Below are 15,389 nucleotides of genomic sequence, written 5' to 3'. Positions count from 1 at the left end.
TCTGAAGATTTGAGGGTGCTGCCTGTTCCGTACTCCTCCTACTCCTCATCCTGCCTTTAGGGGTACAAAAAATAGTAATTGGGGCTTAGTCTGGTTGTGTACGTGTGAGATACATACACTTTTTTTGATCATATTTTCTATTCCGCTATTCAATAAAAACCTTTGGGTATAAACAATTAAATCGCGGGATAGTCTGTGTTGGTACGTGTGAGATACACCTTTCCAATTTTTGGGGTTCATCTCATACTTCTGAAGATTTGAGGGTGCTGCCTTTTCCGTACTCCTCCTACTTCTCATCTTGCCTTTAGGGGTACAACAAGTAGTAATTGGGGCCTAGTCTGGTTGTGTACGTGTGAGATACATACACTTTTTTTGATCATATTTTCTATTCCGCTATTCAATAAAAACCTTTGGGTATAAACAATTAAATCGCGGGATTGTCTGTGTTGGTACGTGTGAGATACACCTTTCCAATTTTTGGGGTTCATCTCATACTTCTGAAGATTTGAGGGTGCTGCCTGCTCCGTACTCCTCCTACTCTTCATTTTGCCTTTTGGGGTACAACAAGTAGTAATTGGGGCCTAGTCTGGTTGTGTACGTGTGAGATACATACACTTTTTTTGATAATATTTTCTATTCCGCTATTCAATAAAAACCTTTAGGTATTAACAATTAAATTGCGGGATAGTCTGTGTTGGTACGTGTGAGATACACCTTTCCAATTTTTGGGGTTCATCTCATACTTCTGAAGATTTGAGGGTGCTGCCTGTTCCGTACTCCTCCTACTCCTCATCCTGCCTTTAGGGGTACAAAAAACAGTAATTGGGGCCTAGTCTGGTTGTGTACATGTGAGATACATACACTTTTTTTGATAATATTTTCTATTCCGCTATTCAATAAAAACCTTTGGGTATAAACAATTAAATTGCGGGATAGTCTGTGTTGGTACGTGTGAGATACACCTTTCCAATTTTTGGGGTTCATCTCATACTTCTGAAGATTTGAGGGTGCTGCCTGTTCCGTACTCCTCCTACTCCTCATCCTGCCTTTAGGGGTACAAAAAATAGTAATTGGGGCTTAGTCTGGTTGTGTACGTGTGAGATACATACACTTTTTTTGATCATATTTTCTATTCCGCTATTCAATAAAAACCTTTGGGTATAAACAATTAAATCGCGGGATAGTCTGTGTTGGTACGTGTGAGATACACCTTTCCAATTTTTGGGGTTCATCTCATACTTCTGAAGATTTGAGGGTGCTGCCTTTTCCGTACTCCTCCTACTTCTCATCTTGCCTTTAGGGGTACAACAAGTAGTAATTGGGGCCTAGTCTGGTTGTGTACGTGTGAGATACATACACTTTTTTTGATACTATTTTCTATTCCGCTATTCAATAAAAACCTTTGGGTATAAACAATTAAATCGCGGGATAGTCTGTGTTGGTACGTGTGAGATACACCTTTCCAATTTTTGGGGTTCATCTCATACTTCTGAAGATATGAGGGTGCTGCCTGTTCCGTACTCGTACTCCTCATCCTGCCTTTAGGGGTACAAAAAATAGTAATTGGGGCCTAGTCTGGTTGTGTACGTGTAAGATACATACACTTTTTTTGATAATATTTTCTATTCCGCTATTCAATAAAAACCTTTGGGTATTAACAATTAAATTGCGGGATAGTCTGTGTTGGTACGTGTGAGATACACCTTTCCAATTTTTGGGGTTCATCTCATACTTCTGAAGATTTGAGGGTGCTGCCTGTTCCGTACTCCTCCTACTCCTCATCCTGCCTTTAGGGGTACAAAAAATAGTAATTGGGGCCTAGTCTGGTTGTGTACGTGTGAGATACATGCACTTTTTTTGATAATATTTTCTATTCCGCTATTCAATAAAAACCTTTGGGTATAAACAATTAAATTGCGGGATAGTCTGTGTTGGTACATGTGAGATACACCTTTCCAATTTTTGGGGTTCATCTCATACTTCTGACGATTTGAGGGTGCTGCCTGTTCCGTACTCCTCCTACTCCTCATCCTGCCTTTAGGGGTACAAAAAGTAGTAATTGGGGCCTAGTCTGGTTGTGTACGTGTGAGATACATACACTTTTTTTGATCATATTTTCTATTCCGCTATTCAATAAAAACCTTTGGGTATAAACAATTAAATTGCGGGATAGTCTGTGTTTGTACGTGTGAGATACACCTTTCCAATTTTTGACGTTCATCTCATACTTCTGAAGATTTGAGGGTGCTGCCTGTTCCGTACTCCTCCTACTCCTCATCCTGCCTTTAGGGGTACAAAAAATAGTAATTCGGGCCTAGTCTGGTTGTGTACGTGTGAGATACATACAATTTTTTTGATAATATTTTCTATTCCGCTATTCAATAAAAACCTTTGGGTATAAACAATTAAATTGCGGGATAGTCTGTGTTGGTACGTGTGAGATACACCTTTCCAATTTTTGGGGTTCATCTCATACTTCTGAAGATTTGAGGGTGCTGCCTGTTCCGTACTCCTCCAACTCCTCATCCTGCCTTTAGGGGTACAAAAAATACTAATAAGGGCCTAGTCTGGTTGTGTACGTGTGAGATACATACACTTTTTTTGATAATATTTTCTATTCCGCTATTCAATAAAAACCTTTGGGTATAAACAATTAAATTGCGGGAAAGTCTGTGTTGGTACGTGTGAGATACACCTTTCCAATTTTTGGGGTTCATCTCATACTTCTGAAGATTTGAGGGTGCTGCCTGTTCCGTACTCCTCCTACTCCTCATCCTGCCTTTAGGGGTACAAAAAATACTAATTAGGGCCTAGTCTGGTTGTGTACGTGTGAGATACATACACTTTTTTTGATAATATTTTCTATTCCGCTATTCAATAAAAACCTTTGGGTATAAACAATTAAATTGCGGGATAGTCTGTGTTGGTACGTGTGAGATACACCTTTCCAATTTTTGGGGTTCATCTCATACTTCTGAAGATTTGAGGGTGCTGCCTGTTCCGTACTCCTTCTACTCCTCATCTTGCCTTTAGGGGTACAAAAAGTAGTAATTGGGGCCTAGTCTGGTTGTGTACGTGTGAGATACATACACTTTTTTTGATAATATTTCCTATTCCGCTATTCAATAAAAACCTTTGGGTATAAACAATTAAATCGTGGGATAGTCTGTGTTGGTACGTGTGAGATACACCATTCCAATTTTTGGGGTTCATCTCATACTTCTGAAGATTTGAGGGTGCTGCCTGTTCCGTACTCCTACTCCTCATCCTGCCTTTAGGGGTACAAAAAATAGTAATTGGGGCCTAGTCTGGTTGTGTACGTGTGAGATACATAAACTTTTTTTGATAATATTTTCTATTCCGCTATTCAATAAAAACCTTTGGGTATTAACAATTAAATTGCGGGATAGTCTGTGTTGGTACGTGTGAGATACACCTTTCCAATTTTTGGGGTTCATCTCATACTTCTGAAGATTTGAGGGTGCTGCCTGTTCCGTACTCCTCCTACTCCCCATCCTGCCTTTAGGGGTACAAAAAATAGTAATTGGGGCCTAGTCTGGTTGTGTACGTGTGAGATACATACACTTTTTTTGATAATATTTTCTATTCTGCTATTCAATAAAAACCTTTGGGTATAAACAATTAAATTGCGGGATAGTCTGTGTTGGTACGTGTGAGATACACCTTTCCAATTTTTGGGGTTCATCTCATACTTCTGAAGATTTGAGGGTGCTGCCTGTTCCGTACTCATCCTACTCCTCATCCTGTCTTTAGGGGTACAAAAAATACTAATTTGGGACTAGTCTGTTTGTGTACGTGTGAGAAACATACACTTTTTTTGATAATATTTTCTATTCCGCTATTCAATAAAAACCTTTGGGTATAAACAATTAAATTGCGGGATAGTCTGTGTTGGTACGTGTGAGAAACACCTTTCCAATTTTTGGGGTTTATCTCATACTTCTGAAGATTTGAGGGTGCTGCCTGTTCCGTACTCCTCCTACTCCTCATCCTGCCTTTAGGGGTACAAAAAGTAGTAATTGGGGCCTAGTCTGGTTGTGTACGTGTGAGATACATACACTTTTTTTGATCATATTTTCTATTCCGCTATTCAATAAAAACCTTTGGGTATAAACAATTAAATTGCGGGATAGTCTGTGTTGGTACGTGTGAGATACACCTTTCCAATTTTTGGGGTTCATCTCATACTTCTGAAGATTTGAGGGTGCTGCCTGTTCCGTACTCCTCCTACTCCTCATCCTGCCTTTAGGGGTACAAAAAATACTAATTAGGGCCTAGTCTGGTTGTGTACGTGTGAGATACATACACTTTTTTTGATAATATTTTCTATTCCGCTATTCAATAAAAACCTTTGGGTATAAACAATTAAATTGCGGGATAGTCTGTGTTGGTACGTGTGAGATACACCTTTCCAATTTTTGGGGTTCATCTCATACTTCTGAAGATTTGAGGGTGCTGCCTGTTCCGTACTCCTCCTACTCCTCATCCTGCCTTTAGGGGTACAAAAAATAGTAATTGGGGCCTAGTCTGGTTGTGTACGTGTGAGATACATACACTTTTTTTGATCATATTTTCTATTCCGCTATTCAATAAAAACCTTTGGGTATAAACAATTAAATTGCGGGATAGTCTGTGTTGGTACGTGTGAGATACACCTTTCCAATTTTTGGGGTTCATCTCATACTTCTGAAGATTTGAGGGTGCTGCCTGTTCCGTACTCCTCCTACTCCTCATCCTGCCTTTAGGGGTACAAAAAATAGTAATTCGGGCCTAGTCTGGTTGTGTACGTGTGAGATACATACACTTTTTTTGATAATATTTTCTATTCCGCTATTCAATAAAAACCTTTGGGTATAAACAATTAAATTGCGGGATAGTCTGTGTTGGTACGTGTGAGATACACCTTTCCAATTTTTGGGGTTCATCTCTTACTTCTGAAGATTTGAGGGTGCTGCCTGTTCCGTACTCCTCCTACTCCTCATCCTGCCTTTAGGGTTACAAAAAATAGTAATTGGGGCCTAGTCTGGTTGTGTACATGTGAGATACATACACTTTTTTTGATAATATTTTCTATTCCGCTATTCAATAAAAACTTTTGGGTATTAACAATTAAATTGCGGGATAGTCTGTGTTGGTACGTGTGAGATACACCTTTCCAATTTTTGGGGTTCATCTCATACTTCTGAAGATTTGAGGGTGCTGCCTGTTCCGTACTCCTCCTACTCCTCATCCTGCCTTTAGGGGTACAAAAAATAGTAATTGGGGCCTAGTCTGGTTGTGTACATTTGAGATACATACACTTTTTTTGATAATATTTTCTATTCCGCTATTCAATAAAAACTTTTGGGTATTAACAATTAAATTGCGGGATAGTCTGTGTTGGTACGTGTGAGATACACCTTTCCAATTTTTGGGGTTCATCTCATACTTCTGAAGATTTGAGGGTGCTGCCTGTTCCGTACTCCTCCTACTCCTCATCCTGCCTTTAGGGGTACAAAAAATAGTAATTGGGGCCTAGTCTGGTTGTGTACGTGTGAGATACATACACTTTTTTTGATAATATTTTCTATTCCGCTATTCAATAAAAACCTTTGGGTATAAACAATTAAATCGCGGGATTGTCTGTGTTGGTACGTGTGAGATACACCTTTCCAATTTTTGGGGTTCATCTCATACTTCTGAAGATTTGAGGGTGCTGCCTGCTCCGTACTCCTCCTACTCTTCATTTTGCCTTTTGGGGTACAACAAGTAGTAATTGGGGCCTAGTCTGGTTGTGTACGTGTGAGATACATACACTTTTTTTGATAATATTTTCTATTCCGCTATTCAATAAAAACCTTTAGGTATTAACAATTAAATTGCGGGATAGTCTGTGTTGGTACGTGTGAGATACACCTTTCCAATTTTTGGGGTTCATCTCATACTTCTGAAGATTTGAGGGTGCTGCCTGTTCCGTACTCCTCCTACTCCTCATCCTGCCTTTAGGGGTACAAAAAACAGTAATTGGGGCCTAGTCTGGTTGTGTACATGTGAGATACATACACTTTTTTTGATAATATTTTCTATTCCGCTATTCAATAAAAACCTTTGGGTATAAACAATTAAATTGCGGGATAGTCTGTGTTGGTACGTGTGAGATACACCTTTCCAATTTTTGGGGTTCATCTCATACTTCTGAAGATTTGAGGGTGCTGCCTGTTCCGTACTCCTCCTACTCCTCATCCTGCCTTTAGGGGTACAAAAAATAGTAATTGGGGCTTAGTCTGGTTGTGTACGTGTGAGATACATACACTTTTTTTGATCATATTTTCTATTCCGCTATTCAATAAAAACCTTTGGGTATAAACAATTAAATCGTGGGATAGTCTGTGTTGGTGCGTGTGAGATACACCTTTCCAATTTTTGGGGTTCATCTCATACTTCTGAAGATTTGAGGGTGCTGCCTTTTCCGTACTCCTCCTACTTCTCATCTTGCCTTTAGGGGTACAACAAGTAGTAATTGGGGCCTAGTCTGGTTGTGTACGTGTGAGATACATACACTTTTTTTGATACTATTTTCTATTCCGCTATTCAATAAAAACCTTTGGGTATAAACAATTAAATCGCGGGATAGTCTGTGTTGGTACGTGTGAGATACACCTTTCCAATTTTTGGGGTTCATCTCATACTTCTGAAGATTTGAGGGTGCTGGCTGTTCCGTACTCCTTCTACTCCTCATCTTGCCTTTAGGGGTACAAAAAGTAGTAATTGGGGCCTAGTCTGGTTGTGTACGTGTGAGATACATACACTTTTTTTGATAATATTTCCTATTCCGCTATTCAATAAAAACCTTTGGGTATAAACAATTAAATCGTGGGATAGTCTGTGTTGGTACGTGTGAGATACACCATTCCAATTTTTGGGGTTCATCTCATACTTCTGAAGATTTGAGGGTGCTGCCTGTTCCGTACTCCTACTCCTCATCCTGCCTTTAGGGGTACAAAAAATAGTAATTGGGGCCTAGTCTGGTTGTGTACGTGTGAGATACATAAACTTTTTTTGATAATATTTTCTATTCCGCTATTCAATAAAAACCTTTGGGTATTAACAATTAAATTGCGGGATAGTCTGTGTTGGTACGTGTGAGATACACCTTTCCAATTTTTGGGGTTCATCTCATACTTCTGAAGATTTGAGGGTGCTGCCTGTTCCGTACTCCTCCTACTCCCCATCCTGCCTTTAGGGGTACAAAAAATAGTAATTGGGGCCTAGTCTGGTTGTGTACGTGTGAGATACATACACTTTTTTTGATAATATTTTCTATTCTGCTATTCAATAAAAACCTTTGGGTATAAACAATTAAATTGCGGGATAGTCTGTGTTGGTACGTGTGAGATACACCTTTCCAATTTTTGGGGTTCATCTCATACTTCTGAAGATTTGAGGGTGCTGCCTGTTCCGTACTCATCCTACTCCTCATCCTGTCTTTAGGGGTACAAAAAATACTAATTTGGGACTAGTCTGTTTGTGTACGTGTGAGAAACATACACTTTTTTTGATAATATTTTCTATTCCGCTATTCAATAAAAACCTTTGGGTATAAACAATTAAATTGCGGGATAGTCTGTGTTGGTACGTGTGAGAAACACCTTTCCAATTTTTGGGGTTTATCTCATACTTCTGAAGATTTGAGGGTGCTGCCTGTTCCGTACTCCTCCTACTCCTCATCCTGCCTTTAGGGGTACAAAAAGTAGTAATTGGGGCCTAGTCTGGTTGTGTACGTGTGAGATACATACACTTTTTTTGATCATATTTTCTATTCCGCTATTCAATAAAAACCTTTGGGTATAAACAATTAAATTGCGGGATAGTCTGTGTTGGTACGTGTGAGATACACCTTTCCAATTTTTGGGGTTCATCTCATACTTCTGAAGATTTGAGGGTGCTGCCTGTTCCGTACTCCTCCTACTCCTCATCCTGCCTTTAGGGGTACAAAAAATACTAATTAGGGCCTAGTCTGGTTGTGTACGTGTGAGATACATACACTTTTTTTGATAATATTTTCTATTCCGCTATTCAATAAAAACCTTTGGGTATAAACAATTAAATTGCGGGATAGTCTGTGTTGGTACGTGTGAGATACACCTTTACAATTTTTGGGGTTCATCTCATACTTCTGAAGATTTGAGGGTGCTGCCTGTTCCGTACTCCTCCTACTCCTCATCCTGCCTTTAGGGGTACAAAAAATAGTAATTGGGGCCTAGTCTGGTTGTGTACGTGTGAGATACATACACTTTTTTTGATCATATTTTCTATTCCGCTATTCAATAAAAACCTTTGGGTATAAACAATTAAATTGCGGGATAGTCTGTGTTGGTACGTGTTAAATACACCTTTCCAATTTTTGGGGTTCATCTCATACTTCTGAAGATTTGAGGGTGCTGCCTGTTCCGTACTCCTCCTACTCCTCATCCTGCCTTTAGGGGTACAAAAAATAGTAATTCGGGCCTAGTCTGGTTGTGTACGTGTGAGATACATACACTTTTTTTGATAATATTTTCTATTCCGCTATTCAATAAAAACCTTTGGGTATAAACAATTAAATTGCGGGATAGTCTGTGTTGGTACGTGTGAGATACACCTTTCCAATTTTTGGGGTTCATCTCATACTTCTGAAGATTTGAGGGTGCTGCCTGTTCCGTACTCCTCCTACTCCTCATCCTGCCTTTAGGGGTACAAAAAATAGTAATTCGGGCCTAGTCTGGTTGTGTACGTGTGAGATACATACACTTTTTTTGATAATATTTTCTATTCCGCTATTCAATAAAAACCTTTGGGTATAAACAATTAAATTGCGGGATAGTCTGTGTTGGTACGTGTGAGATACACCTTTACAATTTTTGGGGTTCATCTCATACTTCTGAAGATTTGAGGGTGCTGCCTGTTCCGTACTCCTCCTACTCCTCATCCTGCCTTTAGGGGTACAAAAAATACTAATTAGGGCCTAGTCTGGTTGTGTACGTGTGAGATACATACACTTTTTTTGATAATATTTTCTATTCCGCTATTCAATAAAAACCTTTGGGTATAAACAATTAAATTGCGGGATAGTCTGTGTTGGTACGTGTGAGATACACCTTTACAATTTTTGGGGTTCATCTCATACTTCTGAAGATTTGAGGGTGCTGCCTGTTCCGTACTCCTCCTACTCCTCATCCTGCCTTTAGGGGTACAAAAAATAGTAATTCGGGCCTAGTCTGGTTGTGTACGTGTGAGATACATACACTTTTTTTGATAATATTTTCTATTCCGCTATTCAATAAAAACCTTTGGGTATAAACAATTAAATTGCGGGATAGTCTGTGTTGGTACGTGTGAGATACACCTTTCCAATTTTTGGGGTTCATCTCATACTTCTGAAGATTTGAGGGTGCTGCCTGTTCCGTACTCCTCCTACTCCTCATCCTGCCTTTAGGGTTACAAAAAATAGTAATTGGGGCCTAGTCTGGTTGTGTACATGTGAGATACATACACTTTTTTTGATAATATTTTCTATTCCGCTATTCAATAAAAACTTTTGGGTATTAACAATTAAATTGCGGGATAGTCTGTGTTGGTACGTGTGAGATACACCTTTCCAATTTTTGGGGTTCATCTCATACTTCTGAAGATTTGAGGGTGCTGCCTGTTCCGTACTCCTCCTACTCCTCATCCTGCCTTTAGGGGTACAAAAAATAGTAATTGGGGCCTAGTCTGGTTGTGTACATGTGAGATACATACACTTTTTTTGATAATATTTTCTATTCCGCTATTCAATAAAAACTTTTGGGTATTAACAATTAAATTGCGGGATAGTCTGTGTTGGTACGTGTGAGATACACCTTTCCAATTTTTGGGGTTCATCTCATACTTCTGAAGATTTGAGGGTGCTGCCTGTTCCGTACTCCTCCTACTCCTCATCCTGCCTTTAGGGGTACAAAAAATAGTAACGGGGGCCTAGTCTGGTTGTGTACGTGTGAGATACATACACTTTTTTTGAAAATATTTTCTATTCCGCTATTCAATAAAAACCTTTGGGTATAAACAATTAAATCGCGGGATTGTCTGTGTTGGTACGTGTGAGATACACCTTTCCAATTTTTGGGGTTCATCTCATACTTCTGAAGATTTGAGGGTGCTGCCTGCTCCGTACTCCTCCTACTCTTCATTTTGCCTTTTGGGGTACAACAAGTAGTAATTGGGGCCTAGTCTGGTTGTGTACGTGTGAGATACATACACTTTTTTTGATAATATTTTCTATTCCGCTATTCAATAAAAACCTTTAGGTATTAACAATTAAATTGCGGGATAGTCTGTGTTGGTACGTGTGAGATACACCTTTCCAATTTTTGGGGTTCATCTCATACTTCTGAAGATTTGAGGGTGCTGCCTGTTCCGTACTCCTCCTACTCCTCATCCTGCCTTTAGGGGTACAAAAAACAGTAATTGGGGCCTAGTCTGGTTGTGTACATGTGAGATACATACACTTTTTTTGATAATATTTTCTATTCCGCTATTCAATAAAAACCTTTGGGTATAAACAATTAAATTGCGGGATAGTCTGTGTTGGTACGTGTGAGATACACCTTTCCAATTTTTGGGGTTCATCTCATACTTCTGAAGATTTGAGGGTGCTGCCTGTTCCGTACTCCTCCTACTCCTCATCCTGCCTTTAGGGGTACAAAAAATAGTAATTGGGGCTTAGTCTGGTTGTGTACGTGTGAGATACATACACTTTTTTTGATCATATTTTCTATTCCGCTATTCAATAAAAACCTTTGGGTATAAACAATTAAATCGCGGGATAGTCTGTGTTGGTACGTGTGAGATACACCTTTCCAATTTTTGGGGTTCATCTCATACTTCTGAAGATTTGAGGGTGCTGCCTTTTCCGTACTCCTCCTACATCTCATCTTGCCTTTAGGGGTACAACAAGTAGTAATTGGGGCCTAGTCTGGTTGTGTACGTGTGAGATACATACACTTTTTTTGATACTATTTTCTATTCCGCTATTCAATAAAAACCTTTGGGTATAAACAATTAAATCGCGGGATAGTCTGTGTTGGTACGTGTGAGATACACCTTTCCAATTTTTGGGGTTCATCTCATACTTCTGAAGATATGAGGGTGCTGCCTGTTCCGTACTCCTACTCCTCATCCTGCCTTTAGGGGTACAAAAAATAGTAATTGGGGCCTAGTCTGGTTGTGTACGTGTAAGATACATACACTTTTTTTGATAATATTTTCTATTCCGCTATTCAATAAAAACCTTTGGGTATTAACAATTAAATTGCGGGATAGTCTGTGTTGGTACGTGTGAGATACACCTTTCCAATTTTTGGGGTTCATCTCATACTTCTGAAGATTTGAGGGTGCTGCCTGTTCCGTACTCCTCCTACTCCTCATCCTGCCTTTAGGGGTACAAAAAATAGTAATTGGGGCCTAGTCTGGTTGTGTACGTGTGAGATACATGCACTTTTTTTGATAATATTTTCTATTCCGCTATTCAATAAAAACCTTTGGGTATAAACAATTAAATTGCGGGATAGTCTGTGTTGGTACATGTGAGATACACCTTTCCAATTTTTGGGGTTCATCTCATACTTCTGAAGATTTGAGGGTGCTGCCTGTTCCGTACTCCTCCTACTCCTCATCCTGCCTTTAGGGGTACAAAAAGTAGTAATTGGGGCCTAGTCTGGTTGTGTACGTGTGAGATACATACACTTTTTTTGATCATATTTTCTATTCCGCTATTCAATAAAAACCTTTGGGTATAAACAATTAAATTGCGGGATAGTCTGTGTTGGTACGTGTGAGATACACCTTTCCAATTTTTGACGTTCATCTCATACTTCTGAAGATTTGAGGGTGCTGCCTGTTCCGTACTCCTCCTACTCCTCATCCTGCCTTTAGGGGTACAAAAAATAGTAATTCGGGCCTAGTCTGGTTGTGTACGTGTGAGATACATACAATTTTTTTGATAATATTTTCTATTCCGCTATTCAATAAAAACCTTTGGGTATAAACAATTAAATTGCGGGATAGTCTGTGTTGGTACGTGTGAGATACACCTTTCCAATTTTTGGGGTTCATCTCATACTTCTGAAGATTTGAGGGTGCTGCCTGTTCCGTACTCCTCCAACTCCTCATCCTGCCTTTAGGGGTACAAAAAATACTAATAAGGGCCTAGTCTGGTTGTGTACGTGTGAGATACATACACTTTTTTTGATAATATTTTCTATTCCGCTATTCAATAAAAACCTTTGGGTATAAACAATTAAATTGCGGGAAAGTCTGTGTTGGTACGTGTGAGATACACCTTTCCAATTTTTGGGGTTCATCTCATACTTCTGAAGATTTGAGGGTGCTGCCTGTTCCGTACTCCTTCTACTCCTCATCTTGCCTTTAGGGGTACAAAAAGTAGTAATTGGGGCCTAGTCTGGTTGTGTACGTGTGAGACACATACACTTTTTTTGATAATATTTTCTATTCCGCTATTCAATAAAAACCTTTGGGTATAAACAATTAAATCGTGGGATAGTCTGTGTTGGTACGTGTGAGATACACCTGTCCAATTTTTGGGGTTCATCTCATACTTCTGAAGATTTGAGGGTGCTGCCTGTTCCGTACTCCTCCTACTCCTCATCCTGCCTTTAGGGGTACAAAAAATAGTAATTGGGGCTTAGTCTGGTTGTGTACGTGTGAGATACATAAACTTTTTTTGATAATATTTTCTATTCCGCTATTCAATAAAAACCTTTGGGTATAAACAATTAAATTGCGGGATAGTCTGTGTTGGTACGTGTGAGATACACCTTTCCAATTTTTGGGGTTCATCTCATACTTCTGAAGATTTGAGGGTGCTGCCTGTTCCGTACTCCTCCTACTCCTCATCCTGCCTTTAGGGGTACAAAAAATAGTAATTGGGGCCTAGTCTGGTTGTGTACGTGTGAGATACATACACTTTTTTTGATAATATTTTCTATTCCGCTATTCAATAAAAACCTTTGGGTATAAACAATTAAATTGCGGGATAGTCTGTGGTGGTACGTGTGAGATACACCTTTCCAATTTTTGGGGTTCATCTCATACTTCTGAAGATTTGAGGGTGCTGCCTGTTCCGTACTCCTCCTACTCCTCATCCTGCCTTTAGGGGTACAAAAAATAGTATTTGGGGCCTAGTCTGGTTGTGTACGTGTGAGATAAATACACTTTTTTTGATAATATTTTCTATTCCGCTATTCAATAAAAACTTTTGGGTATTAACAATTAAATTGCGGGATAGTCTGTGTTGGTACGTGTGAGATACACCTTTCCAATTTTTGGGGTTCATCTCATACTTCTGAAGATTTGAGGGTGCTGCCTGTTCCGTACTCCTCCTACTCCTCATCCTGCCTTTAGGGGTACAAAAAATAGTAATTGGGGCCTAGTCTGGTTGTGTGCGTGTGAGATACATACACTTTTTTTGATAATATTTTCTATTCCGCTATTCAATAAAAACCTTTGGGTATAAACAATTAAATTGCGGGATAGTCTGTGTTGGTACGTGTGAGATACACCTTTCCAATTTTTGGGGTTCATCTCATACTTCTGAAGATTTGAGGGTGCTGCCTGTTCCGTACTCCTACTACTCCTCATCCTGCCTTTAGGGGTACAAAAAATACTAATAAGGGCCTAGTCTGGTTGTGTACGTGTGAGATACATACACTTTTTTTGATAATATTTTCTATTCCGCTATTCAATAAAAACCTTTGGGTATAAACAATTAAATTGCGGGAAAGTCTGTGTTGGTACGTGTGAGATACACCTTTCCAATTTTTGGGGTTCATCTCATACTTCTGAAGATTTGAGGGTGCTGCCTGTTCCGTACTCCTTCTACTCCTCATCTTGCCTTTAGGGGTACAAAAAGTAGTAATTGGGGCCTAGTCTGGTTGTGTACGTGTGAGACACATACACTTTTTTTGATAATATTTTCTATTCCGCTATTCAATAAAAACCTTTGGGTATAAACAATTAAATCGTGGGATAGTCTGTGTTGGTACGTGTGAGATACACCTGTCCAATTTTTGGGGTTCATCTCATACTTCTGAAGATTTGAGGGTGCTGCCTGTTCCGTACTCCTCCTACTCCTCATCCTGCCTTTAGGGGTACAAAAAATAGTAATTGGGGCTTAGTCTGGTTGTGTACGTGTGAGATACATACACTTTTTTGATAATATTTTCTATTCCGCTATTCAATAAAAACCTTTGGGTATAAACAATTAAATTGCGGGATAGTCTGTGTTGGTACGTGTGAGATACACCTTTCCAATTTTTGGGGTTCATCTCATACTTCTGAAGATTTGAGGGTGCTGCCTGTTCCGTACTCCTCCTACTCCTCATCCTGCCTTTAGGGGTACAAAAAATAGTAATTTGGGCCTAGTCTGGTTGTGTACGTGTGAGATAAATACACTTTTTTTGATAATATTTTCTATTCCGCTATTCAATAAAAACCTTTGGGTATAAACAATTAAATTGCGGGATAGTCTGTGTTGGTACGTGTGAGATACACCTTTCCAATTTTTGGGGTTCATCTCATACTTCTGAAGATTTGAGGGTGCTGCCTGTTCCGTACTCCTCCTACTCCTCATCCTGCCTTTAGGGGTACAAAAAATAGTATTTGGGGCCTAGTCTGGTTGTGTACGTGTCAGATAAATACACTTTTTTTGATAATATTTTCTATTCCGCTATTCAATAAAAACTTTTGGGTATTAACAATTAAATTGCGGGATAGTCTGTGTTGGTACGTGTGAGATACACCTTTCCAATTTTTGGGGTTCATCTCATACTTCTGAAGATTTGAGGGTGCTGCCTGTTCCGTACTCCTCCTACTCCTCATCCTGCCTTTAGGGGTACAAAAAATAGTAATTGGGGCCTAGTCTGGTTGTGTGCGTGTGAGATACATACACTTTTTTTGATAATATTTTCTATTCCGCTACTCAATAAAAACCTTTGGGTATAAACAATTAAATTGCGGGATAGTCTGTGTTGGTACGTGTGAGATACACCTTTCCAATTTTTGGGGTTCATCTCATACTTCTGAAGATTTGAGGGTGCTGCCTGTTCCGTACTCCTCCTACTCCTCATCCTGCCTTTAGGGGTACAAAAAGTAGTAATTGGGGCCTAGTCTGGTTGTGTACGTGTGAGACACATACACTTTTTTTGATAATATTTTCTATTCCGCTATTCAATAAAAACCTTTGGGTATAAACAATTAAATCGTGGGATAGTCTGTGTTGGTACGTGTGAGATACACCTGTCCAATTTTTGGGGTTCATCTCATACTTCTGAAGATTTTTACATTACATAGTT

The sequence above is a fragment of the Pelophylax lessonae genome (genome assembly GCF_965119305.1).
Source record: "Pelophylax lessonae genome assembly, chromosome: 6".
NCBI lineage: Eukaryota > Metazoa > Chordata > Amphibia > Anura > Ranidae > Pelophylax > Pelophylax lessonae.
Note: the sequence above shows the minus strand (reverse complement) of the source record.